The 27,339-nt window shown below is 40.7% G+C and overlaps 1 protein-coding gene across 1 annotated transcript in view; it reads left to right on the forward strand.

The window, feature by feature from the left end:
• The window catches only part of PTPRK (protein tyrosine phosphatase receptor type K), a 703,591-nt gene that overhangs the window by 35,553 nt on the left and 640,699 nt on the right, over positions 1-27,339 (forward strand). The gene's annotated exons all lie outside the window — the stretch shown is intronic.

Raw genomic sequence — 27,339 nt, forward strand, 5'->3', positions numbered from 1 at the left:
TAAATACGATTGATGATGATGTGCCAGATGCTTTTTCCCAAGTTAGGGACTGTGCTTTTCACCTGCTTTACTTCAGTGATTATTTCAATGGGTTCTAGTCTTAACAGAACAGCTTTCCTCTCTAATCAATCATTAATATTTACTGAATGCCTATTCGTTGAGCACTGCAATAGGCATTTGGGGAAATACAGTAGTTAGTAAACATGATCCCTGCCCTTGAGGAACTTGGAATAGAGCAAATCAGAACAGATAAGAACTAGAATAATATCCCATTCTTTCCTCCAAAGATGACAAAGTCCATACCTGTAGCATACCAAAATAAGCAGGGCTTTGGACCTTCCATCTGGGTAATGTTTAAGTGACTCTTGGTTCAAAGGTGAGTCTTATCTTGAGTTGAGTTCCTGCTTCTTCTAGGAAATAAAGGGAGCTAGGTAAATTGGCTCTGGACTATAGAGGGGAGGATAAACTCAAGACAGGAAAGCCACCGAACCTTGGACGTTGAGGCTCAGAGGTTCAAATGCTGCCAGTGGTAGGGTGCGGATAAAGTCATTTTCACACTTCTCTGATCTGCTATAGGGCTTTGATGAACTTTTCTTACCCTAGTTTTCCACCTGACTGAGTACAAGGAGGGGCAGTATCAGTCAGTGTGTAGCTTTTCAGAGAGCATGCATGAATGGGCAGCTCATGATGAAACTCTATATACGTTTCTTTTGGCTTTGCATTTGCTTACCTTGTGCAATGTAGATTGTCAGGAGCTGAAACCGTGAGTTCTCCTATGTTCTTTGCCTTGTACCTAGGATACTGCCAAGTTCCCAGTGGGAACTCAATAAATATTGAATTGAATTGAATTCCATTGGCTGGTAACAGTTGCTAATTTATGTTCCACAAAGAGAACACAAACTCTAGTAGTAAGCCCCCTACCTACACAGCTGCGTTGCATTTTAACAAGGAAGATTTCAGTAGTGAATCTTACCAAGGGGAAGGTTTGCTTTTATATTTGCTTTTTTTTATTTTGGTATTTCTAATAACAAAACAACAGAAGGCAAATATTCTTTGGACATATAAAAAATCTGATTACGAATCGATGTGCGCTTTCAAATATATGTGTGGTTGAGACCTTTATGGATTTTGCTAGAGTTCTTTAAAAAATAGAGTAATGATGAATCTAGGTTCTTGTGAATTTTAGAATAAATGTCAGACAATATGCACTAAAAAGTAATTAACTGTAAAAGGAGCTGAGTGTGGCAGATCCTTCAATAACCTGAAAAGATTTTTGCTAGTTCTAGGAATTTGCATCTCACCTATATTTTAATGTTAATATGATTAATGACACACCCCTTGTATTTTCAGATGGAACCTGGAAATAAGACAGATCTATAATGAGAATCACATTAAGGTGAAAGGAAGCAAAGGCCCTATTGAAAAGGTGGAGTTAACTTGGGCTAGAAGGAACACTTGTTGATTTTTATTAATCGATTTACAGACTCATATCATGGTTTCATCTATATTTATGCCCCTCAGCTGGGCCATTTCTTAAGTTCCTGTTAGTGTCCATGCATTTAATTTGCTCTAGTATGAATACATTGCATTGTGAAGGACTCGATACTCTGTGTTTGCAATCACCAAATGAAAATCAACTAGGAAAAGGAAGGATAGAGATTCTAGTCCTGAGCTAGAGCTGTCTGACGAAACAAAAGCAACAGTGCAGTCCAAGAAAAGAAGACATTTGTGCCAAAAGATGGAGACAGGAGAAAGACTAGAGGAGAAATTAACTCCTTGAAGGTGGGATCATGTCTTCAAATTCTGTTACTCTCCCAAATGTTCTGCAACAGAAGGCATTCAATAAATGATTTTGTTTTTATGGTATTTAAATGTTTACTGTGTCAAATTTTCTAAGCACTGGGACAGTTACGAATTAATGAGGTTGGACACAGATGCTCTCCTGCATGGGGCTTATAGCCTAAGTAGAAGGGAGTAGAGGTTTTGGGGAAGTTGCATATTAGTAAGCACTCAATAAATACAAATTGATTGAAGGAAAGGACTCAAGCAAATTCAAATTTAGTAAGATTCCAAGTGTACTACCCTCTTTTTTCCTGTTTTTCCTGTTTTTAACTGAACATTTTAACCATCACTGTAGATTGCACCACCATCCTTCTTGTCTCACAAGCCAGTAACCTTGGCATTATCCTTGACTCCTATCTGTCATTCAACCCACATGTTCAATCCATCACGAAATCCTTTTGGTCCCATCTTTGCAACATTGCCAAAATCCACCTTTTCCTTTCCATCCGAACTGCTACCATGTTAATACAATCACTCGACCTATCCCACCTGGATTATTTCATCAGCCTTCTTGCTGACCTCCCAACCTCCTGTCTCTTCCCCACTCCAGTCCATACTTCACTCTGCTGCCCAGATCATTTTTCTATAAAAACATTCAGAATGTCACCCTGCTCCTCAAAAAACTCCAGTGGTTGCCCATCCACCTCGGCATCGAACAAAAGCTCCTCACCATTGGCTTAAAAGCACTCAACCACCTTGCCCCCACCTGCCCCACTTTACTTCTCTCCTTCTACAACCAAGCCCACAAACTTGGCTCCTCTATCCTCTAGTGCTAACCTTCTCACTGTGTCTCTATCTTGCCTGTCTCACCACCTACCCCTAATCCATGTCCTGGCTCTGGCATGAAATTCCTCCCCTCCTCAAATCTGCCAGATAATTACTCCCCACCCCCAACCCACTTCAAAGCCTTATTGAAGGCACATCTCCTCCAAGAGGCCTTTGCAAACTAAGCCCCTCTTTTTCTCATCTTACACTCCCTTCTGCATTGCCCTGACTTGTTCCTTTTGCTCTTTCCCCCTTCCAGTCCCACATCACTACATATTTGTAACTTTATTTGTATTGACGTCTGTCTCCCTGCCCCCCACAGACTGTAAGCTCGTTGTGGGCAGGGAATGTGTTTATTGTTGTATTGTACTCTCTCAAGTGCTTAGAACAGTGATCTGCACACAGTAAGCACTCAAATACAATTGAATGAATGAAATGGAATTTTACATTTATATGTTCAAAATGAAGAGAAGCAGATTCGTTCTGAAGTCATTTGCTTGCAACAACTCAAGGTAGTGATGAAATTCAAATTTTCAAAGGATATGATTGTTCAGCTGAACAATTAGACTGAACAATGGCAAGGTTGTCTTGCCCAGTCTAATGCTACACAGTTCCTTTCTGGCATGCCAACACAATAAGATTAGTGTTCTGATGCTGAATCCTCTTGGCCTATCCAGTTCCTACCTCTGTAAAAGAAGTCTTCTTATTTAACAGACTATAGTGTCATATTCTCACTTTTGATTATATGTGGGTGAAAAGAGGGGGGTTGGAAATTTGTAAATGAAGATTGTGTGCCCCTTGTGGGATAGTGACTGTTTTTGATCTCATAACTATGTATCCAGTCCTGTGCTTAACTCACAGTAGGTGCTAAATAAATGCGGTAATTACTAAATATGACTAATACTGTTTTAAGTTACACGTGGGAAGTTTTTCCTCTGTTGCACTGTGTCTGGTTCTCAAGAGCCTCACATCGCTTTATAATTACGGTACATAAGTACTTACCATCTGTCAGTCAGTGGTATTGGAGTGCTCACTATGTGCAGAGCACTGTACTAAGCACTTAGCCCTGTATTAAGTGCTAGGATAAGTACAATACAGTCAGATCAGACAGAGTTCCTGCCCCCACATGGGGCTCACAGTCTAGAGGAAGATGAAGAGCAGGCACCTAATCCCCAGTTTACAGACAAATGGTGGAGTTGAGATTAGGGAGCAACGTGGTTCAGTGGGAAGAACGGGCTTTGGAGTCAGAGGTCATGGGTTCAAATCCCGGCTCCGCCAACTGTCAGCTGTGTGACTTTGGGCAAGTCACTTAACTTCTCTGGGCCTCAGTTACCTCATCTGTAAAAAATGGGGATTAAAACTGTGAGCCCCATGTGGGACAACCTGATCATCTTGTAACCTCCCCAGCTCTTAGAACAGTGCATTGCACATAGTAAGCACTTAACAAATACCATCATTATTATTATTATTAGATAAGCAGTGTGGTTTAGCAGATAGAGGCTCAGGCCTTGGAGTCAGAAGGACCTCGGTTCTAAACCCAGATTTGCCACTTGTCTGCTGTGTGTCCTTATGTCACCTAAATTCTCGGTACCTCAGTTCCTCATCTGTCAAAATGGGAATTAAGATTGTGAGCCCTATGTGGGACAGGGACTGTGTCCAACCTAATTAGCTTGTATCTATCCTAGTGCCTGGCACATAGTAAGCATTTAAAATACCATTATTATTATTATTGTTATTATTATGAATACTAATTATGGTATCTATTGAGTGCTTACTATGTGCCAGGCACTCTTCTAAGCACTGGGGTAGGTACAAGGTGGTCAGGTTGTCCCACGTGGGGCTCACAGTCTTAATCCCCATTTTATAGATGAGGTAACTGAGGCCCAGAGAAGTGAAGTGACTTGCCCAAGGTTACTCAGCAGACAAGTGGCAGAGTCGGAATTGGAACCCATGACCTTCTGACTCCCAGGGCTGCGCTCTATCTACTATATCATGCTGCTTCCCCTACCCGATGTCCTAATACCCAGTTTTGTGTTCTTTCCACTAGACCATGCGGCTGTTTAGTGTTAAATGATATTTTGAAAATATTAATTTTGCTCTGCAGGCAAAATTCAAGGGTAAAGATAGATTTTATCTGTAGACCAAAAAAAGGCAACTCGTTTTCAAAGATGTTCTTAGCATTTTTCCCTTTCATGCTGAAGGAGGCCATCTTGCTGAAAAATGACTTACGTGAGATCCTTTCAATAGAAAATCATCTGACAATCTGGCCTTTGTATCAATCCCAAGATAACAAACTTGAAATCATTCTTGAAATTGATATGGAGCTAGTGGATCAAATTCCTTTGTAAACAGATACTGCTGGTTAGTCATGGCTACTACTTCAAGTTGTATTCTGAGGTGGTTTGCTGAGACATAATAAATGTAACTGAGCATTTTATTTGAGTGTAACTCTGGATTCTCTCTAAATTAAAACTACCAGATACACAAAGTACTATGTATTTTTCTCTATGTAGCATAAATACATAAAATGCTGATTGTTTTCCCACCCTTCAGAAATCTTGTTCCTGATGGTTGTGCTTTTTGATTCTCTGAAATGAAACATTATTTTACCTTGAAAGAAAAATGATTTGTTGGAACCGTCTTCCTTTTCTCCTTTCCACCACCACCTTAAAGAAATCCAGTGAGTCAACAGTTAGAGAACAGAGGTGCCTTGAGAGATCTTCCAGCCCACACCTCTGTCTCCAAGGTCATTGAAAACATTCAGGCCAATGCCAAACCGCCCCCCACCCCTCTTTTTAAGACGTCCCAAAGAAGGTAATCGTCAACCTCTCTGGGAATGTGTGCCTCTGCCTGGTAATGCCTTCCAATGCTTACATTCCCGAGTGTCCTTATCTGTCAGCAGTCAATTTGAATTTTAATTTGGTTCCCTGTGGCCCTATCTCCTTCCCCAATTGGTGTCAACAGGGAGCTTAATGAGCCAAACTCTCCATTCTGTTCATTTAACAGGGCACATACTGTTGAATAACTAGAGATGGGGAGGAAGTAAATCGATCTTTTTACAATTGCCCAGTTTTCTATAAATTAGACCATTTTGGGAAGACAGTTGTATGGTGGAAGGGTATAGAACTGAGAGTGCTTTGCCTGGCAGTAAAGAAGCAAACAAAATTTTCTGAGTTTGTAGGGGTTAGAATAAATAATTAGACTGGGTCAAATGAGTCAAATTTCTCTAAACATCTTGAAGAACTGTAAGATACAGGAGGGTACCTTCTTGCTCATAAGTATCCCACACAGTTTGTCATTCATTCATTCGATTGTATTTATTGAGTGTTTACTCTGTGCAGAGTACTGTACTAAGAGCTTGGAAAGTACAATTCGGCAACAAATCTCACTGGAAGTGTTTGCTAGACAGCACCGTGGGTAATGTCACAAAGGTATCTTCTGGATAGCTTTACATGGGGCCACTTCTGTAGAAGGCCGCTGAATTTTAGTGCTGTTCCCAAACAATCAAGATACAAGTCTTGTAAACATTTTCCCTTATTTTGTCATGGCTGCCCTACTATTGTATTTCTCCCTAACCTTTCACCCCTGGGAAACAAAAGTATTGTCTCACTTCAGAGCTCCTGCTGAGCATTTAGGCAAGGGGCCAGGGCATCAAAGTCCATACTTTATTTGCAAATTTCATTTCAGCCTGATGAAAAGTGTTTCTAATATCTACTGTGAAGTGCAGTATCCTGGTTTCAAAAAAAGTGAGAGGAAGGAAATCGCCAGAGACAAAATAGATGATGGTTTATTGTACTTGGGAATATAACAGACTGTACTTTGGTAGGTTTAGAAGAGATTTGTTGAGCAGAGCACATACTAAACTGATATCAAATTTATACTTTGGTAAAACACTTATGAGTACAGTTTTGGGTGTTGCTTAGATGGCTCTTCACCATTGTAGTCAGGTTCTTCCTAAGAGCTATAGATGCTGTTAAAAATCAATTGTTTGCTAATTCAACCGTTTGGCCTTTCCGGTTGAGTCTGTAGTCTTCGATTATGAGGATTTGAGTGCAAGCATGGCTCTGTGGATCGAGCCTGGGAGTCAGGAGATCATGGGTTTTAAAGCCGACATCACCACTTCATCTGTTGTGAGACCTTGGGCAAGTCGCTTCACTTCTCTGTGCCTCAGTTATCTCATCTGTAAAATGGGGATTGAGACTGTGAGCCCCATGTGGAACGGGTACTATGTACAACTCGATTTGCTTGTATCCACTGCAGCCCTTAGGACAGTGCCTGGCATATAGGAATCACTTAACAAATAGCATCATTTCAGAATGTCCTTTGCTTCTGACTTCTTCCTTATGGTTTTACACATGTTCAAATTCATCCTTCTCCAACTGCACAAACCATCACTCAAGCCTTTTAACTCTACTAGCTAATGTCCCAGATGTCAATCAATTAATGATAGTTATTGAGTGCTTACTCTGTACTGAGCACTTTACTAAGCATTTGGGAGAGTATAATACAGTAGGGTTGGCAGACACATACATTCCCTGCCCACAAGTCTAGATGGGGAAACAGACATTGAAACTTAATTTATAGATAGAGGAAATGTGAGAGTAACTTGTGATTTGTAGACCTTCATGTAGACTGTAAGCTCCCGGTGGGCAGGAAAAATAATAATAATAATAATAATGGCATTTGTTAAGTGCTTACTATGTTTAAAGCACTGTTCTAAGCCTTGGGGGGCATACAAGGTGATCAGGTTGCCCCACGTGGGGCACACAGTCCTACTCCTCATTTTACAGATGAGGTAACTGAAGCACAAAGACGTTAAGTGACTTGCCTAAAGTCACATAGCTGACAAGTGACGGAGCTGGGATTAGAACCCATGACCTCTGACTCCCAAGCCCCGGGCTTTTTCCACTGAGCCATGCTGCTTCTCACGTGTCTACCCACTCTTACACTTTTCTCGCATGTCTACCCACTCTTATACTGTACTCTTCCAAATACCTAGTACAATGCTCTGCATTCAGTAAATATGATTGAGTCAATCAGTAGTATTTTCTGAGTGCCTTCTGTGTGCAGAACACTATACTGAGTGTTTGGGAAGGTTCGATAGAACTACCAGACTTGAACCCAGCCCTCAAGGCATTCATAATCTAGCAGGAGAGACAGACAATAAAATAAATTACCGGTAGGAAAAAATAGAGCATAAGGTAAGTCATGTACACAGCTACTACAGGTCTCCATTTCCTTACTTCAAACTCTCTCCTTAGCTCTCCAGATTACAGGGCGTTGATCCGGAAAATGCTAATGGATCTCTGGCAACATGGGTTTGGTCCTGTTCTCTAGACAGCCCAAGTTTTCCATTGCCTAATGTGAAAACATATGTCTTCCTATGCTGGTTCTAAGACTAAGAGTGTAGCTCTATCCTCATCCCCAAAACTTTCCTACATATGCATATGAACCTTGCTTTGGAAGAACCAAAACACACGAGGGTGTGGTATTCTCCACGAGACGTCATTCTCTGAAGCTGGAAGCCACAGATGACCAAATTTGTGCAGAAACACTTTCTTCTCACTCTCAGGCTTAGTTATATTTAGTACCTTGCACCAAATAAGATGATCTTTGAACTTTCCCACAGTTAAAAGTATGTAATTGTGACTCAAGTCAGCATCATTAAAAAAACTTCTTAGCTTTCTTTGAATTGTCAAGAAAAAAAAAGTGTCTTGTTGGTATACCCATCTTGCTGCTTTTGGTCTAGCAGAGATTCAGGGTGCTTGTCTGATGCTCATCATTCTGAGAAAGCATTTTCCTCTGTGGTCATCAGCAGGGAAAGCACAGAACCTTATAAATCAGCAAGGACTTGAAAACATTTCTTTTCACTCTCCTGGTGTGCTGTAGCATGAAAGATCACCTGTTCTGTAGAGTGGGTTAAAGCCATTGTCATTCTTTTAGAGATTTTAGCCTCTCATTGCTGCATGTGGGGAGTATGGTTCACTACTGGATTATATCTTTTTTCTTTTTTTCAGTATGTAATATCTTGATGATCTTTTCTTATATTTCTGCCATGGATAGTCTGCATGAAAATGCAATTTGAAAAGTCAGAAAGTAACTGGGGAAAGTGACAAAGTTGAAGGGCTTCTCGCCTGAAAATAAATCAATGGCATTTATTAAGAGCTCAGTATATGCAGAATACTGTACTGAGAGCTTGAGAGAGTACAATACAGCAGTTAGACTTGATCCCTGAAAATGTGCACTTTATCACTTGCTGGGTATTTTTTTTTCCATGGCATTTGTTAAACACTATATGCCAGGCATTGTACTAAGCACTGGAGGAGATATGAGGTTGGACAGAGTCCATGCCCGACATGGGGCTCCTGGTCTCAATCTCCATTTTGAATTCCACTTTGCAACATCTAGTTATGTCTGTTCGCTGGAAAAACACATTCCATATTTGGCAACTTTTTGATCCCATAAATGCTTGAGTGGTTAAAACAGTTATAATAATTTAGGCACATTGTTGAGTATCTCCTGAACTTTAAATTGAGTATTACTTATGGTGAAAAATAGAACTCCTGTTTATCAGTCAATCAGTGGTATTTTTTGAGTGTCAACTGTGTGTGTAAGGCTGGGTATTTAGCTTAGGAGAGTACAACAGAGTTGGAAGGCACAAAACCCTGTCCTCAAGAAGCTTACATCTCGTGGGAGAGGGCACAAAAAAGTTTAGATGGAAAATAAAAATAGACTTTGTGAGGAAGTGCTTTAAATCTCAATGTAGATAGTGAAGCCTTTTTCTAATGTTTCATAGTTTGAATTTAAGATTTGTACTTACTGGCAGAAGTTGATTATAGCACTTATGGAATTGGAAGGTGAAAGAAAGAATAGTCAAAGAACTACATTATACTTTTAGATAGGTTACAATCTACAGTGTGATAACAATCATTAAAATTTCAAGGCCAGATTGATGATGTAACTGTTGAAAAGGTGGTCTTTGAATTTGTCTAAGGTCATCTGTTGTGAATATAAAATGGCCTTTCAGTGTCTTCTACAATGGGTATTACATATTCTAATCAGGGTAAGAGGGAAAAGAGAACATTATAAAGGGGGACACTTTTTTAAGCCAATAGAATAGAGGATTTGAAGAGGTATTTCCATTTATTGGAAATATAAACACAGCTTGTGTGGAATCAGAAAACAGAATCATTTGCTCATTGCCCACCTGAAGGTGTAATCTTCTGCTAAGGATCACACAATGGCTTTCAACACCCTAGGATGATGACATGCAATAGGTAGATCCCCTAAATCAGCTGAACCTAGGTATGTGTAATGGTGATTTCATTTTTTGAGTATCCTTTCCCACTGAATCTGTCCTCAAGAAACAAAAAAAACCACACCAGGAAGGAATGCAAATTACAAGGTAAGTTGACATCATTTTTAAATGAAATGTTTTCATAGTTTCCCATTAAAGGTCATAGGGAAAAAAAGCATTTTATGTGAGTAATCTAATTCTTGTTTTATGCCACTGTTTGCCAGAAAGGCAGAAATAAAACTTACATCTTATTTTTTTCCTGTTATGAGATGTTGGCTTCTGTTTTAGAATCTAACTGGTCTCATTGGATGTTTGGTAGTCCAGCATACATTTCACCTTGGTCATTATTACTGTATAGAATAAATGAAAAGCAATGAACATATATGAAATGCTGCTTCCACACCAAATTGTGTTCCTTACAGGCAGCTGTTGCTTTTTCTACTGGGGGAAGCACTTGTCCCAATGAGAGGTAAGGCTGTGGGACCCATTTCCACGGGAACATATTAGTAGGTTCAAGAAGGGGTGGATAAACTCAGGAGTATTACTGAGAGCTTACTGAGTGCAGAGTGCTTGGGAGAAAACAGTAGAATGGATTTGTTAGACACAATCAAAACTCATGGGTGAGAGGTCCATAAGGGGCATTAAATATCTCATTACTTATCCTGAGAATGGATGTCCAATTAAATGAATGAATGTCCAGTTTTTTCAAGCATTTTCCTGCCACTAAAGGATACAGGATCAATTGATGATTGGCATTTATTATTATTATTAACAGTAATAATAATAATAATGCTATTTGTTAAGCACTTAACTTTATGCCAGGTACTGTACTAAGCACTGGATGGATACAAGCAGATCGGGTTGGACACAATCCCTGTCCCAGGTGGGGCTCACAGTCTCAATCCCCATTTTACAGATGAGGGAACTGAGGCCCAGAGAAATGAAGAGACTTGCTCAAGGTCAAGTGGTGGAGCCGGTATTAGAACCCATGACCTTCTGAGTGGCCCATGCCCTTTACATTACGTCATGCTGCTTCTCATCCTGCTTTATTGAGTGCTTACTGTGTGCAGAGCACTATATTAAGTGCTTGGGAGAATACAATACAACAAGAGTTGGTAGATATGTTCCGTGCACACAAAAAGCTTATAGTTTAGAGGATCAATGATCATTGATCTTTACACAGTGGTTAATTTCGTTACTTCTGTTCCATTTATAAACGTTTTACATTTATCCTTTGCCTCGACTGAGGTGGTATCCTCAGGCAGGAAGCTTGGAAGTAATTTTGCCTTTCTCGTTCATTCAATCATATTTATTGAGTGCTTACTGTGTTCAAAGCACTGTACTAAGTGCTTGGGAGAGCACAGTAATAAGCAGACATATTTCCTGCCCACAACAACCCTATATAGTCTTTGAGACACCCAGAGAAACCCCTTGTTAAGATAGGAGGGAGTAATTGATCCCTGTTCTAACTTTGCTTTATTCGGAATTTTTCTTTCTTCCAAGAACCTCCTCCCTGATTAGCATTTTAAGCCTTTTTAAAAGGTAAATTATCCTTGTTATTCTCCTAATGTGTATATTGTGATTTGTAGCACAATCCCAAAGCATTCTGTACAAGAATATCCCTCCTTTTCCCAACTTTAAAATGATTTTCAGATTTAAAATTGTCACCTTGCCTATTCTTTAATATGCTACAAAAAGAAGCTGGAAGATTTAGAGATTGGTAACACCACAGAATGATTCCAAAGTTGTATTAATTGTCTGTCACCCTGAGCCCTAATCAGTCAATCAGTGATATTTATTGAGCGCTAGGTGCAGTGCTGGACATGCAGTAAGAGCTTAGGTGAGCACAACAATAGAATAAGTAGACACAATCCCTGTTTGCCATCTGGAAGGGAAGACAGAAGTAAAAATACATTACAAGTAGAGGAATCAAAAGGGTAAAAGGATATAAATATAAGTGCCATAGCCAGGAAGTAAGAACCTATGTGCTTTAGGGGGCATGGACTTAAGTCTATCAGTGATGCAGAAGGGTGAGAAAAATTGACGGTGAGTTTATATAGGCAAGGCTTACTGGAGTTTAAGTGGGGAGAAATGATTGGAGGCAGGCACATCAGGAATGATGAAACATTAAAGCACAGCACAAATATACAAAATAGGCTCAAAACCTTGGTGGGGATGGAGGTCTCCCAGAACACGCGGGAGGAGCCTCTATCTCCAGCTTGACATGCACGGATTATAGCTGGAGCAGAGTTCATTGGTGGCAGTGGAAAGGAGGTTGCCAAGGAGATTTGGAGCAATGCTGAGGATGTCTATGGTGATGGCCTATCAGACTGGAAGACTTTTTGGGCCATCTTCTGACTGGGGGTTTCTGCTCCCTGTTCTAGCTGATAGTTGTAATTAAGAAGAAATAACATATATCAATTCATGGACATCTCAATTCTATCTGAGGAGAAGGTTGACTGGTCTAATTTCTGCAAGAATAATTGCTGGGTGGGAGTTGGCAGTTCAGAAATATCCTCCAGGCAAGAAAAGCGTTAGGCAAATGAGATGGTGACTGTTTTCTTGCCAGGAAATTTGATATGGTCAGGTCAATACCCACTGAAGACAATTCAAAGGGAGTTTTCCTGAAAGAACATTGTGAAGGCTAAATAGTTTCATAGCTGGTTAGTGGAGCAGGATCTAGCAGGAGCTTAGAGTGTTTGCTGTAATAAATATCTGGCTTATTTTGGTCTCCTTTCAACTCATTCCTAAAAGAAGCACTAGTGAATTGAAGTCACGGAAACCTTGGGTTATTTTTTTAAAAAGATCCCTGAAAGTGGTACTTATTTCAAGTAGTTTTCCTAATTATATGCTTTGTGGTAATTATAGAGCTAGTATTTATTGTTGGTAGCACTAAAAATCTAATTTTTCAACATTTATTATCTACTCATCAGTTGCCTTTTAATACTGTGGCTCAAAGACTCCATTGTCAGGATTCTTGATCTTATAGACATCCCTGTTGAGGCAAACTTTTTTTTAATTGCACTTGAATTAATATGGGGTCTGTGTACATCCTAATATAATCACTTCCTAAATTGAAATGATAGTACCTGAGGCAGATTTATGGTGTTTCTCAGTTTGAAGATTTAATATATCATTTCCTGAGGGAAGAAAAATAAATGTATGTAATACATGTACACACATATATTTAAATCTCTGCTGGCATTTTATTTTCTGCAAGTGTTTGAATGGGACCAACTCTGGTATTTAAAATTGTGTGACAGTGCTATTAGAGAAATATGTGCAAAGGGAATGTGCCATATTGCCTTTTTGAGTAGATTTCCTAGCATTTCCATTAGCATCTTACCACAGTTGTGTTTACTAGAGCCATTTAGAGAAGTCTCTCACTAGTGAATGCTTTGGCCTTTAAAGTTTACTTTACAGAAGATTAGTCAGGAAATGGCTCTCTTCCCCAATTTGCTTCTGACCTTGGAAGCAAATATGTGTTCATGTTTTCTTTGATCTGCTTCTCAACAACAGTGAAATCACTTTTACACCAATTATGGGTCCAGTCTTTCACATTTTTTTTTTTTTGAAGACTCATTTAAGTCGGCAACCTGATATGAACAATCCCTAGTGCTTTGTGGCTGTAGCTTGCCATAGGTTAAAGATTTATATAGAATACTAACTGGATGTTTACAAATCCGACTGGGGGAGGTGGTTAATTTAAAGAAATTCATTAGACGATCCATCGTAGCCTTTTCAGAGGGCTGTGATCCCTAAATTCAGTTTTTCTAGGTGAGATCAAGTTGGAGAGAAAAAAAGCCTTCAATCATGTAATGAGCCTTGCTAATATTATTTATGAAGAACTGAAGGGAATCAATGTGGCCTAGTGGAAAGAAGCCTGGCCTGGGAGTCAGAGGACCTGGGTTCTAATTCTGGCTCTGCCACATGTCTGCTGTGTGATCTTGGGAAGTTATTTCTCTGTGCAGTTTACCTTATCTGTGGAATGGAGATTATATCCTACTCCCTCCTACATAGACCGTGATCCCAAAGTGGAGCAGGGACCATGTCCAACCTGATTATTTTGTGTCTGCCCCAGCATTTAGTACAATGCCTAGCACATAGTAAGTGCTTAACAAGAATCATTAAAAGAAAAACTGAATAATAATAATGGTACTTGTTAAGCACTTACTATGTGTCAAGCACTGTTCTAAACGCTGAACACTATTCTAAGCACTTGTGTTTTTTAAATTAGGTAATGCAAATATGGGTGGTCCAGATACTACATAATTTATGCTTAGGTCATTGTCTTGGAAAACATCTAAATTTGAGAAATTCTGGGGAACTAGGGATGCAACCATGGAGGCGGGGAGGAGGAAATGGAGTTAAGAAATTTCCAGGACATCTTTCGTGATGGATGCCATTAAACACTTTTGTTATTTAAAAAATAATAATAAAAGGAATATTCATTCATTCATTCAATCATATTTTTTTAGCGCTTACTGTGTGCAGAGCACTGTACTAAGCGCTTGAGAAGTACAAATTAGTAACATATAGAGACGGTCCCTACCCAACAGCGGGCTCACAGTCTAGAAGGGGGAGACAGACAACAAAACAAAACATATTAACAAAATGAAATAAATAGAATAGTAAATATGTACAAGTAAAATAGAGTAACAAATACGTGCAAACATATATACAGGCGCTGTGGGGAGGGGAAGGAGGTAAGGTGGGGGGATGCGAAGGGGGTAGGAGGGGGCTCAGTCTGGGAAGGCCTCTTGGAGGAATATCCATCCTGAGGACAATGAGGCCATCTAATCATCCTAGTATGATGATAAACAAGTGAGGAAAGATGAACCTGAGAGTTTTAATTACCTTAGCAGTATCATTCAGAATTTTGGTTGTTGAAAATAGACATCTAATGAATGGGTGGTGGTGCAGATATTTTATTTGGGGTTTTGTTGATGATGCTTGAAAACTTCTGAAATCTCTCCTATTATCTCTTCTAGTCTGTGTCTAGGGCTCCAAATCATGAGGAGCCTGAAATTCTGCTCCTGTAGCTGCAACACTGTATAGATTTTATTTTTATTTTGTGTATTTTTGTTTTAGAGTATCATTCCAATTGTCAGATTCCAGTTTCTCCTTCACTCCCCTCTCCCCCCCCCCCCCCCACCCCAGGACCATGTCTAATTCCCTCTTATGTGTTCTTTTCCTTTGTTTAGTACAGTACTCTGCGCACAGTATGTGCTTAATAAATGCCATTACCCCTACTACTATTACATGTTGCAGTGCTATCTGCATACCATCCTGGGTTTCACCCTTTTACTAACAATTTACTCCTTCTTGATAAGCTGCTAATTTATTCATTCAAGGATATTTGAGTGCCTCATAGAAGCATTGCACTTAGTTCCTACTCTCCAGGACCCTACATCCTATTGGGGGAATCAGGCACACATGAAAGGCTCACATACAGGAACAGGGAAATGAAAAATAGAAGCTTATTTCCTGAAAGGTCAGTGATATTGTAGTTCTCCAAGCCTGAGCAGAAAGAACCAGGGCTGTCGACTCTATTAATGATCACACCTCAGGCCAAATTTGGGGGCAGCTGGGTCAAGACATCTTGCTCCAAATAAGAGAGGGCCGTGTTAATTTACCAACCAGAGCTCTGGGTGGGATCACACGCACTTTTCTCCTTGCTATGATATCATTTGTTGTCTGGAATAATAAGTCCAGATCATTGGCTTCTTCCCTTCATTGGTGGCAGATGCTATCTGATTCTTTTCTGTCATCAGAATTCCCAGAATAAGGTTTTCAGGAACAGTTGGCATCTGTTAAAGCCTTGGCTTTTTTCCTCCCCAAATCCAACTGTATCTTCTGCTCCATCACTATTGGCTCCTTGTCTGGCTCAAAAGAAGGTAAGAACATGGTCCTCTTCTGCTCTGATCCTCTCTTTTACATCCTAATTGAGCTGGAGGTGGGATCTTGGTGCTTGATGGCGATGGTAGCTCTGGCCCAATCAGCTCCCAGGGGCAACCCATGCAGGCAGGGCTGGGTCTCTGGATTGGGTTTGGAGCTAAGTTTTAGTCAAACAGTCAATCGTATTTATTGAATGCTTACTCTGTGCAGAGCACTGTACTAAGTGTGTGAGTTACAATATAACAATAAATGTGCTGAGTGAGTGTCTTCTGCACCAACATTTTTCCAATGCCCAATAATAATAATAGTAAATAATAATCATCATGTCATCTGTTAAATGCTTGCTACATGCCAGGCACTGTACTAAGCGCACAGTGAAGCCTCTACCCATGGTGTTTTGAATGTATAATACACTTACTGTGCCATACATACTCAGCCCCCAACTCACCATTTCATTTCTGAGGGATATATGCCTTTTAAGCCACTTATAGCCCAGGCTAAAACACGTAATTATGTACTTTACACTCTGTACCTCTCAATGACTGGAAGAAAATATGGATAACAATGATTGTGATATTTAAGTGCATACTGTGTGCCAAGTACTGTACTACATGATGGGGTAGGTATACATTAACCAGGTGGGACACAATCTCTGTCCCTCTTGGGACTCCCAGTCTAAGAGGGACATTGGGTATCCCCTATTGTACAGATGAGGTATCTGAAGCACAGAGACGTAAAGTGACTTGCTCAGAGTCACGCAGCAGGCCAATGACAGAGTTAGGGTGTGATCCCAAGTTCTCTGATTCCCAGATCCTTGGTCTTTCCAGATTCCCATGGGCTTCAGTGAGCGATTGGGTTCTGAGTAGGTTTGGGCCTCTTGGTGTTCCTGAGAGGTGCTCTCCACTTTATAGGAGGTAACATATTTCCTTGCCAGAAGGAGCCACAACGTCCACAATGTACTAAAATAAATGCTGTTCTCCAGAAGAAATGTTTGCCTTACCAGTTCTCTCTCCACTATCCAGAGGCAGCTGTCTAATTTGTGAATGATCAGCCAGACCTTTTGTCCATCTGGCCAGGGGATGTTTTTTGGCTAGTCACCGTTACCGCCATAGGGTGCCATAGGATGGGACAGAGGGGAAGAGACTAGGCAAAACTCACAGACAATTTTGCTGTTGTTGTGGGGACTGAAATTGAAGCTAATGGCTATAATGAAATGTTTCATTTCTCTCTTCCATCCCTTCATTACTTTGACTGAGATGTGGATGGCTGGCCATTGGTTTTGTCTCTAATCTGTCTTTTTCTGACAGGTCTTTTAATTTAAAATAACATCTCTCCAATCGGGAAAGGCAAACCCTGAGGTAAGGAAAAGCTTGAAGTCTAAAAATCCTGAAGGGTGAAATGAAATCTGTGTTCACCAAATTGGAACACAACACTCTCCCTTTCCTATTTCTTGACTCCAAAAGCAACGACTTTGAGCCATCATTTTCTAGACTTTTTCAATTAGCTCCTTCTCACTGGCCTAGTAGAATGGGAGTCAGGAGAGCCGGGTTTGTGTCCCAACTCTGCCACTTGGGGAAGTCAATTTATAATAACAATAATGGTATTTAATCACTTACTATGTACAAAGCACTGTACTAAGTGCTGAGGGGGATACAAGGTGATCACGTTGTCCCACGTGGGGCTCACAGTCTTAATTGCCATTTTACAGATGAGGGAAATGAGGCACAGAGAAGTTAAGTGACTTACCCAAAGTCACACAGCTGACAAATGGTGGAGAGGGGATTAGAACCCATGACCTCTGACTCCCAAGCCCGTGGTCTTTCCACTGAGCTATGCTGCTTCTCGTGGCTGCTTCTCTCATTAACTTCTTTGTGCCTCAGTTCTCTCATCTGTAAAATGTGGATAACATTCCTGTTCACCCTCCCTCTTAATTCTGGGCCCCATATGGAACATGTATTTTAGACCTACTCTGGCCCTTAATACAATGCCTGGCATATAGTAAGCACTTGATAAATATTATTGTTATTATTATTCTTTGTCATTCATCTACTTTCTTCTCCTGTAACCACTTTCTTCTCTTCGTATACCCCAGTAATGTCATTGCTCACAGTCGTATTCTAAAATCTGCCTCCCCATATCTATATGCCCGTGTCCCAAATCGAAGATTACAGGTGACGCACAACCTCAGTATCTATAGATTTGCTGCAAAAGAAGACTAGACTATGAAAGGGACTGTGTCCAAACTGCTAGCCTTGTATCTACCCCAGTGGTCAGAACAGAACATAGTAAGCACTTAACAAATACCATTATTGATATTATTACTATGATAGGTTTACTCAGGAACCTACCGCAAATAAAATCAGGAACAAACCCTGTACCACCTGCCTCCTTGGCTGCATCTGATTACTTGTCAGTCAATAGCATTTATTGAGCTCCTACTCGGTGCAGACCACTGTAGTAAGTGCTTGAAGGCATGCATTAGAGTTAGTTCACATGATCCCTGCCCTCAGGAACCTTCCAGTCTAGTGAAGGAGGCAGGCATTAAATTACGAGATGGGAAGCAGTAGAATGTAGAGATGTGCACACAACTGCATTGGGTAGGATGTGAGTGTCGTGTGCTTGGGTGATGTGGAATTGTGGACAGATGTAAGCAAGGGAAATTAGAAATGAATTGGGAAAGTTCTGGAGGAGTTATGACTTCAGAAGAGCTTTGACGCTGGGAATAGCAGTTGGGTTTTCAGACACAAGGAGGGACTTGAGAAAGGGGTCAGGTATGAAAAAGATGAGGACAAGCTACACTTTAAGTTGGCTTGAGGAGTGCTGGGCATGCAATTTGGGGTGTAGTGGGAGAGGAGTGAGGCTAAGTAGGGAGGAAAGAGCTGCTGACTGTGTACCTTAAAGCTAATGGTCAGAAGTAACTCAGTGTTGTGGTAAGTCTCACGTGGTATGATTGGTGTATGCCGATGGTGACTTCTTTCCTAGATGACCAACTCCCAGCCAAACTGGGAAAAGAATCAGGGCTGGTGTCAGTTTGGAAAATCCCTTCCATTATTTTAAAAAGATTAGGAAGAAATGGACTCTGTATCCAGGTTGCCAATCTCTTGGTTTGGTTAGTATAAATAATAATAATGATGGCATTTATTAAGTGCTTACTATGTGCAAAGCACTGTTCTAAGCGCTGGGGAGGTTACAGGGTGCTCAGGTTGTCCCACGGGGGAGGGGCTCACAGTCTTAATCCCCATTTTACAGATGGGGAACTGAGGCCCAGAGAAGTGAAGTGACTTGCCCAAAGTCACACAGCTGACAAGTGGTGGAGCCAGGACTTGAACCCCTGAACTCTGACTCCAAAGCCCGTGCTTTTTCCACTGAGCCAAGAATCAAAAAAGGAAAAAAAAAATTCACATTATATTTTTCTTTTACAAGCAGATTTAATCTTATCTGATATTTGTAATTGACAAAATGATTAGGATTTGTTGCTTTGAAACTTCAAGCTCTCTTATCCCACATCATTTAAACTCTTCCCTTCCCTGTCCATTGGAAGAAGATATGATTGTGGGAGATGGTTCTGATAGTAGGTAATACCTTCATGTACTTTATTGGTGGAGTAGATCATGGAGGATAACTGAAGCTAAACAGCTAGGAAGGTTAGTCTGGTGCTTGCCTGATTTTGGAATAGCTAATAATCCTTAGTAATGCTCTTGCAAAGTCTTAAGTAATCTCTGATTTGCTGCTTTTAATGTGGTTCAAGCCTACAGTTTAGACAGGGTTGTTTGAATATAGTTCACATTTCAAGCATTGTTTGCATACTTCTAGATTCAAAGCAAATTGTTTCTCTTGACTCTGGATTTCTTAAGACTGATGTTCCCTGGTAACTCATATTAACCATGCAGGGAGAAAGTGGAATGACTTGCTAGGGGAGTAATGAGAGTGCAGTGGATTCATCTTTCAATTTCAGTCTTTGCTTTTTGTTTTAGTCATTCAGTTGTGTTTACTGAGAACGTACTGTATGCAGAGCACTGTACTAAGTGCTTGGGAGAGTACAATATAACAGGCACATTCCTGCCCAAAATGAGGTTACAGTTTAGAGAGGGAGACAGACATTAATACAAATAAATTAAAGATATGTACATTAGTCCTGTGATGTTAGTAGGGGGACGAATAAAGGAAGCAAGTCAGGGTGACGAGGGGAGATGAAGAAAAGGAAAAGAGGGCTTAGTCAGGGAAGTCCTCTTGGGGGAAATGTGCCTTCAATAAGGCCTTTTAGGTGGGATGAGGAATTGTCTGTCGGATCTGAGGAGGGAGGGCATTCTAGGCCAGAGTCAGGAAGTGTCTGAGAGGTTATCGGAGAGACAGAAGAGATTGAGGTATAGTGAGAAGGTTAGAATTAGAGGAGTGAAGTGTGCAGGCTAGGTTGTAGTAGGAGAGTAGCAAGGTGAGATAAGAGGGTCAAGATGGTTGAATTCTATAAAACCAATGGTGAGGAGTTTCTGTTTGATGCAGAGGTGGTGGGCAACCACTGGAGGTTCTTGAACAGTGGGGAAACATGTTCTGAATGGTTTTGTAGAAAAATGATCGAGGCAGCAAAGTGAAATGGGCTGGAGTGAGGACAGACAGGAGGCAGGGAGGTCAGCAAGGAGGCTGAAAGAGTAAGCTGGGATAGGATTGAATTAATGTGGTAGCAGTTTGGATGGAGAGGAAAGGTGGATTTTAGTGGTGTTGTGAAGGTTGAACTGACAGGATTTACTGATGGATTGAATATGTGGGTTGAATGAGAGAGAGGAGTCAAGGACAATGCCGAGGTTATGGGTTTGTGAGACAGGAAGGATGGTGGTGCCATCTGTAGTGATGGGAAAATCAGTGGGTTTTATGTGGGAGGATAAGAGTTCTGTTTTAGAAATGTTAGGTTTGAGGTGACAGGAGGCCATCCAAGTAGAAATGTCTTGAAGGCAGGAGGAAATGTGAGACTGCAGAGAGGGAGAGAGGTTAGTGCTTGGTACATAGTAAATACTTAACAGATATTATTGTTATTTTAATTATTATGTGCAGTCAGTGGCCACTTCTAGGTAGGTGTAAAGCAGGTTTAGAAGGGTTCATTATAAACTCTCTGCCCATTTCTCTTCTACCAATGAATGCAATTTATTTAGCATTTGCTGTGCAGAGAGGAAAGTGCAGTACAGTAGAGTTGGTAAATGTGATCCCTGCCCAAAAGGAGCTTACAGTCTGCATAGGAAATCTCCCCTTCTCTCTTTCCTTCAAACCCCCATCCTTACCCTCGAGTCCAAATCCAAACTGCCTCTGAAAGACCTTTTATGTGTGACACAATCCTTGTATTCCTATGCTGAATATCACTGAATGAGTCAGCCATACTCATGTAATAAGTGTGATGTGTTATATGCTTTTGTGATAGGTGATTATAGTTCAAACTGTTGGGTGGTTAATCTATAAGCATTTGGAATGCAAATCTCCTCTTCTAGAATACAAACTCCTTGTGGATAGCGATTGTGTCTACTAACTCTATTGTACTGTACTCTTCCAAACACTTAGTTTGGTGTTCTGTACACAGTAAAGTGTTCAATAAATAACATTGATCAATTGATTTAAATTTTTTTGGGTGGAGGGGATGATGTAATGAAAGATCAATCAATCAATCATATTTATTGAGTGTTTACTGTGTGCAGAGCACTGTACTAAGCGCTTGGGAAGTACAAGTTGCCAACATATAGAGACAGTTCCTACCCAACAGTGGGCTCACAGGCACAAAGGCCAGATGGGGCAACTTTGGTAGCAGCTAGGGAGCAAAGGTAGACAGGCCCAGAAGAACCTGGGTTCTAATTCTGACTTTACCTGTCTACTATGTGCCCTTAGACAAGTAACTTAACTTGTGTGTGCCTTAGTTACCTTATCTCTAAAATGGGGATTAAGACCGTGAGCCCCATGTGGGACATGGACTGTGTCCAACCTGATTAACTTGTGTCTATCCCAATGCTTAGTACAGTGCCTGGAACATGGTAAACACTTAACTTTCTAGACTGTGAGCCCACTGTTGGGTAGGGACTGTCTCTATATGCTGCCAACTTGTACTTCCCAAGCGCTTAGTACAGTGATCTGCACACAGTAAGCGCTCAATAAATATGATTGATTGATTGATTAACAGATACTAAAAAAAGGTAATTGCTTTTGAGGTTAATTAATTATGAACAGCAAATATAAGGGGAAGCAGTGAACAGAAGAAGAAGATCATTCTCAGCAAACAGGGACCATAAAGAAACAAGCAGACATGGAGAGAGGAAGAAGTTGGATAAGGGGGAACTCTCCACGCTGATCATAAAGGGGGACCATAGAAATGACCCTTGATCAGCAGAAGGAAGGTCTGGAGAAATGCAGAGAATCCACGGGACGGAAAGCCTGCACGATGAAATAATATCAGCTTCCTCCACAAGCTCAATACCCCCAGAATCCTCTGGAGACCTGTGAGAGGCAAGAAAGTCTTCCCTGAGGATGGAACCAATGGTGGAGGGAGGCTCTGCGGGTTAGAGACCAGTGGCGGGTCAGTGTGGAAGAGCCATGGTTTAATAATGGGTTTTTTTAAGCACTTACTAGGCACTATATATATATATATATATATATATATATATATATATATATATATATATATAGTGCGTATGTATGCCTATATATATATATATATATATATATATAATGGTATTTGTTAAGTGCTTACTACGTGCCAAGCACTGTTCGAAGCGCTGGACTAGGCACTGTACTAAGCGGTGAGGTGGATGCAAGCAAATTGGGTTGGACACAGCCCCTGTCCCACATAGCACTCACAGTCTTAATTCCCATTTTACAGATGAGGTAACTGAGGCAAGATAAGTGAAATGACTTGTCCAAGGCCACACAGCCGACAAGTGGCAGAGCCAGGATTAGAACCCATGATCTTCTGACCTCCCAGGACCGTGCACTGTACATCTGAGCAAACTATATTCCTTTGAACATTGAGGCATGTAGGCTCATTCTTTGGTTAGCTATATGAGGACAGGATGGTGGCAGTTCTCTTACAGAGACCCTACTGTGTTGTTGAGAGTTAGAATATTCACCCCCTTTTTTCCACATCATATGGACAAGTGCTTTGCAGTCCTTTCTGGGAAGGAAAAGATAATTGGTGCCAAATTTTATTTTGCCCAGATGTGACAACTGAAATGATAACAGAGCCACTAGCCAGGTCTAAATTTTAATTGAGTCAATAAGGAATTAAGGAAGCTGTTTTCGGACCCCACATCTGGTCATTTTCCTTTGAACAGTTTATTTTCTTGGCCCTCTTGTCAGTCATCTTTTGGGTCACATTTCCAGCTCCAGAGAAGTATATAATAAAACTGTGTTTCGGTATGAAGATATTTTTCTTCTTGCTGGTGCCTGAAGCAGACGGGCTCTTATGAGATGAGTTTTGTACTGTTGTAGATGTTAGGAAGGCACTTAAATTCTGATGGACAGGGCTATAGCAAGCCATCGAGCCCCAAGTTGAGTTGGGTTCAGCCGCCGGGGAATGTATTAAGGAAGGGCACTGAGTTTATCACATGGGGCTTTCTGTAAAGCTTACTTTGGAACCAATGTGACGCTTGTCAAATTCTGGAGCAAACATCATTGTCGAAGGATGTCTTATAAATGTCTGCCTCTCTAGACCAATAATTCAGGCATGATATTTCTGGCCACAGGGCAGAAGCTATTACAGCATAATGATTAGTTGGATTAGTTAGAGAAGCAGCATAGCCTAGTAGAAAGAGTACAGGGATGGGAGTCAGGTGACCTGGGTTCTAATCCCAGATCCTCCACTTGTGTGCTGTATAACCTTGGACAAATAACCGCTCTGTGCCTCAGTTTCCTCATCTGTTAAATGAGGATTTAAATTCTACTCCATCCTACTTATACTGTGAGCCCCAATTGGGATAGGGACCGAGACCCACCTGATTAACTTGTATCTTCCCCAGTGCTTAGAACAATGCTTGGCACATAGTGCTTAATAAATACTATTATTAATGCAAACAAGTTGGTTCGACATTTCTTTGCCAAATGGTCTTAGGAATTTCTATGCAGTAGTGTGTTGTGCTTTGAGATAGGGAGTGTTTCTTCTGAAGGATCATCAAGTGATTATTGTTTACATCGACAGACCATAACACTTTGGGAGAGAGAAGCAGACAGTCCAGCTTGGTTTGTGGCAATCAGGAGAGTGGTTAAAGCCATTTACAGAGACCAAGAGGTAGATGAGAAAATGACAATTTGTTACTAGTAGCAAACCCAGCAAACTCAGCTAGTAGCAGCCTTTAGTGGATGAAGGGTGAAATATGTTGGCAGTTGTGCGTAGACCTTTCCAGTTACACTTGTGTTTGACTTTCAGCATCATCTTTGGAAATGACAACTACTCAGATGGTGAGATTGCAACTTTTCTCTCTTTTTCCTCCCTCATCCTAGAAAGGTGATCAGTAAAGACCATTGATGTTGATTCAAAATCTATGTATGTGTATATATATGGAGAAATTGGTATATACCTGTATAGATAGAAAATGTCGAGGGGAGTTGCATTCTCACAGTTTAACTTCCACGCAGATTTTAGGTCACCCTCATTACTGAGTCCCTTGCAGGGTGCAGAGAACTGTGTTTTCAAGACACATAGAAAAACTATACAAACTAGCATACTTCCCCCACTTCAAAGCCCTACTGAAAGCTCACCTCCTCCAGGAGGCCTTCCAGACTGAGCCCCCCTTTTCCTCTGCTTTCCCTCCCCTCCCCATCGACCTGACTCCCTCCTTCTGCTCTACCCCCCCGCCCCATATTCTATTTATTTTATTAATGATGTGTGTATATATTTAATTCTATTTATATCAATGCTATTGATGCCTGTCAGCTTGTTTTGTTTTGTTGTCTGTTTCCCCCCTTCTATACTGTGAGCACATTGTTGGGTAGGGATTGTCTCTATTTGTTGCCCCGAATTGTACTTTCCAAGTGCTTAGTACGGTGTTCTGCACACAGTAAATGCTTAATAAATACTGTTGAATGAATGAATCTTTGTCCTCAAAATTGATATGCAGTTTATACTAGATCTTAAAAAAGGGTCTTGAAGACAAAAGACAATCTTATTGGTACATTTATGCACTATGTCCAAACATAAATGTCAGTACCTATTATTTCATTTTTATATTAACCTATCCCCTAAATAATCTTAACTTCCAGAATGTTTGTTTAGCCCTTTCTAGTTTTAAATCCAATTATTATTCTGTCTTATTCAATCAGTGGTATTTGTTGATTGTTTCCCATAGAGTAGCCAGAGAGATAGGAGGAGAACTAGGGGAGGACAGTGTCAGTGAAGCCAAGGTTAAATAATGTTTCCAAGAGACGGGGTGGTTGACAGTGTCGAAGGTAGCTGAGACATTGAGAAAGATTAGCATGGAATAGAGCCCATTTTATTTGGCAAGAAGGAGGTCATTGGTGACATTAAAGAGGTCTGTTTCTGCAGAGTGGAGACAGTGAGGTTAGACTACTCATTCAAGGAGTTTGGAGAAAATGGTAGGATGGAGATGGAGCGAAGACTGGAGGAGGCTGTGGTATCAAGGGAGGGTTTTATTAGGATGGAGATACGTAGGCATGCTTGAAAGGAGTGGGGAAGAAGCCATTGGAAAGTGAGGGGTTCAAGATAGGGACAGAAGAATTGCTTTGATAAGGTGAGAAGGATTGAGGTCAAAAGCACAAGTGGAAGGTGTAGAATTTGGAACACCGTGGAAGATCTCTAGAAATGTAGCTGGGAAGGTTGGGAGGGTTGAAGATGGGGCTGGAGGCAGAAGTCTCTGTAGAGGAGCAGGGGAGGATTTTAAGATTTCCCCCCTTTTCCTCCACTCCACTCCATGGTTTCAATTTTATCCATAAAGTTTGTGGCCAGAGCTCTGTGGGCAAGAGATATTGGTGGGTGGAGAACAGGAAGTTTGAGGATGAAGTTGTCTGAAACAGCTGTCATGGGCAATAAGCACGGGAGTCAACGAAGTATGGAGACGTCTTGTTGCTGGGTGAATAAGAGGGTAGAATTGAAACAGGAGAGGCTGAATTTGAGATGGTTGAAGTCAACTTAGTGTCTAGATTTCTGCTGGAAAACTTTTCCTAGTAGAATTGCAGAATCTTTCCATTCCTAAAATGCTCCCTGTTCCCGCTGTCCCATGGAGCTTCAAGTTGTCCTGCTGAATTCATTGGGCTTGGGCTAAGAACACATTTCCAAACCCACAAAATGCTAAAATTCCAACCAAACACTCCTCCAATCTCATGCCAATGTGATTAACCAATCCCAGTTGGATACACCTAGGCCAGTACTGGTTGAGCATTGTGTCCTAGAGCAGAAGACACAGAACTGGGAATCAGAAGAACTGGATTCTAATCCCGCCTCTACCACCTGACTGTTGTGTAATAATAATAATAATGGCATTTATTAAGTGCTTACTATGTGCAAAGCACTGTTCTAAGCACTGAACCTTGCATGAGTCATTTAGCTTCTCTGTGCCTCAGTTTCCTGGTCTGTAAAATGGGAATTCAATACCTATTTCCCTACCCCTGTTAGACTATGAGCCCCATGTGGGACAGGGACTGAATCCTATTGGCTTGTATTGTAACTACCCCACCCAGGACTTGGCACAGATCTTGACACATATAAACGCTAAACAAATACCACAATTTTTATTCCTATTATTGAATTGAACCTGGCTGCCTTCCCCAGGTTTGGCAGTTTAGTTTCCACATCACTGCTAACTGGAATGTACCATCATACATGTACCTTTGATCGTAATGTTCATGAATTATGGTTGAGGAGTTGGTGCAATAATTTTTCCATTCCTGTTCATGTTCTTACAGTAGATAGAATTTTCAACCTATTTGGTTGAGAGTCTAACTCACTTAAAGCCAGGGAAGACTACTGCAAACAATTGTACTTTCCAATAATGCAATGTAGAAAGTTTGCTTGGAAAATATTCCTGTGTAAGCTCCCAAAATTGTATTAATCAATACTCACCTTTGAAAACACTGTAACACTCAACTTCAGTCCCTGATGTACTTTCATCATTTGACTTCCTTGCAGTTAAACAAAAAAAATCCTGTTAAAAAAAAAAATTCAATACACTCGTGCTAAACCCAGAGTGCAAAAATACCTTGTAAAATGCAATGAAAATAAGAACAGACTTTCAGCCATAGGTGCTGCGAAATCTAACTGGAGCTTGCAATGACTGACAGGGAGAAGGCAAAGTCACATATAATATTGTCTTTTTTTACAAAATTATTTTTGCTCTCCAAAGCCTTGAAGAACTGTATATTATGGGCGAGGTATTTAAAACCACAGTATTCAGACTTGTAGGATGATTTATTATTTTTGATCTTTTGCTATTGCAAGATAACAGAGTTTACTGAGCTAGAGCACACTGAGGCATTCTCTCACTTGGACTTTGTCCTTTTGAAATATGATATGAGTATGAAACTGAAAGAAATTGAGTGTTAGCAGCCTAAAATGATTC

The sequence above is a fragment of the Tachyglossus aculeatus genome, chromosome 2 (genome assembly GCF_015852505.1).
Source record: "Tachyglossus aculeatus isolate mTacAcu1 chromosome 2, mTacAcu1.pri, whole genome shotgun sequence".
In the NCBI taxonomy this organism is placed as follows: Eukaryota; Metazoa; Chordata; class Mammalia; order Monotremata; family Tachyglossidae; genus Tachyglossus; species Tachyglossus aculeatus.